We start from the raw sequence: 2383 nt of genomic DNA on the forward strand, positions 1-2383 counted from the left end.
TCCAGTATACAGGGTGTCCAGAAACTCTACCGACAAACGAAGACAGGAGATTCCTTAGGTAATTTTAAGATAATTCAGCCCAATTCACCTAGTCCGAAAATGCTCCTTAAAGGAGCTAGAGTTCTTTGAAGATGGAGTCAAGAAATTAGTTTTTCTTACATACCTCTAGAACGCTTCTATTTAGAAAAACAAAAATTGGTATGCATATTTACTTTTCAAAGATGAATCGATTCCATCCATTGCAAATTTCTAGTACCGGTCATAGGCGTCCGTTTTGGGTAGAGCAACGGGTATTTTATCGCATAACTTTTTTGTCCTTAACTTTTATGCATTTCTGACACCGGATTATTAAATCGTGAGATATTCTAGTACTAAAAGGTACTCTTGTTTTAAGTCGGTAGGACACACCGTTTTCTAGAAAAATCGATTTGAAAGTTTTTCGTTTTTGGAATATGAAAAAAAATTGAAAGAACTTTTCAACAAAAAACGAAGTATTTTACCAACATAAAGTAAGAGTAACTTTTAGTACTCGAATACCTCATAATTTAATAATCTAATGTCAAAAATGCTCAAAAATTCAAGACAAGAAAGGTATGCTATAAAATATCAGTTGACCTACCCAAAACGGACGCCTATGACCAGTACTAGAAATTCGCAATTAATGAAATCGATTTATCTCTGGAATATAAATAAATGTACCAGTTTTCGTCTTTCTAAACAGTTTTTTTTTAAATTTTTTAATTCATAAAGCGAAAAATTTTCAAATCGATTTTTCTAGAAAACGGTGTGTCCTACCGATTTAAAACGAGAGTACCTTTTAGTACTAAAATACTTCACAATTTAATAATCCAGTGTCAGAAATGCATAAAAGTTAAAGATAAAAAAGTTATGCGATAAAATAACCGTTTCCCTACCTAAAACGGACGCCTATGATCGGTACTAGAAATTTGCAATAGATGGATTAGATTTATATCTTGAAGGTAAATACGCGTACCAATTTTTGTTTTTCTAAATAGAAGCATTCTGGAGGTATTTGAGAAAAACTAATTACAAGACGCCATCTTCAAAGAGCTCTAGCTCCCTTAGGAAGCATTTTCGGACTAAGTGAATTGGGTTAAATTATCTTAAAATTATCTGAAGGATCTCCTGTCTTCGTTTGTCGGTAGAGTTTCTGGACACCCTGTATAATTTATAATCAGTGCAATTCTAGTTAGTTTAAGTAATGGAAATCTAGCAATAGCTTTCAAAAATATTATCCCTTGGAGACATATGAGACTCATCACTAAAAGGTAAATACATAAACATATAATTTAAAGTATTAGCTGTTTTTGTTCTTGAACGCGGTGGTAAAAAGCCACAAAATTCGGGAACACATCGAATTAAAAAAGCAGAGTTCATTTTGTCAAATTATAATGGCTATTGGTGTGCGCACTATAATCTGTACTTACAATCTGGCTCTTAAATGGACGACTGTAAACAATTTGAATAAAGTGTGACTTCTTTTATCGAAGCAATTGACGCATTATCATATTGCCATTTATTAAATTAGCTTTTATTATATTGGGTGGTAAGCAGTCAGCGTTAATAGAGGCACAGGATAAAAGGTTTTTTATCAAGATCTTTCTCAAAAAATACCAAATGAAAACTGTTATTTGTTAAATAAATTTGTAGGTCTATTGCTAGAGAAGATAATAATTAATTGATATCAGGATTGTTGTTAGGTATTAAGCATTGGGTTATTACGAGTTAATCAATAATTGAGGGGGTTAGAAGTAAAAGGGTTTAAGTGCACTTTTCTAAAGATATGCTCGAAGTACAGATTTGCATACTTAAATGGTATTATAACTTGGGGTAAAAAGATTCATGCATGTTTCGCCCTAAAGTCGCCATCTACCACCATTACATTAAATTTAATAAAAACCATTGCATTTTGCATCGGTAGTAAACGGGTTTAAGTGCCCTTGAACCGTTTTGCCACAAAACCGTTTTTAGTATTTTATAAAAACAAGTAGTAGTAGATATAAAAACGGGTTTAAGTGCACTTGGACCGTTTTACCCCAAAACTATTTTTAGTATTCTGTAAAAACCTCATGTTAATACAGGATTGATAATTTGAAGTAAATAAATATTAGACTTGTAGAATTTTTCATCAAGTTATCACGGAAAAGAATAAAATGTGATATTTTTTCTAACGGCGCGGCTGCTCCCGGGTTAATTTCTACGTTTTCTAGAATTTCAATTAGTTGGTCATAACTTACATTGTCAAAGGCCTTCGAGTAATCTACAAATCACATGAAGATATCATTGTTTATATCTCTACATCAAATCTCTGTACTAATACTTGCAGGCAAAACACTGCCTCCCCTATGCCCAGAGCATTCCC

Source organism: Diabrotica virgifera, chromosome 5, assembly GCF_917563875.1.
Source record: "Diabrotica virgifera virgifera chromosome 5, PGI_DIABVI_V3a".
In the NCBI taxonomy this organism is placed as follows: Eukaryota; Metazoa; Arthropoda; class Insecta; order Coleoptera; family Chrysomelidae; genus Diabrotica; species Diabrotica virgifera.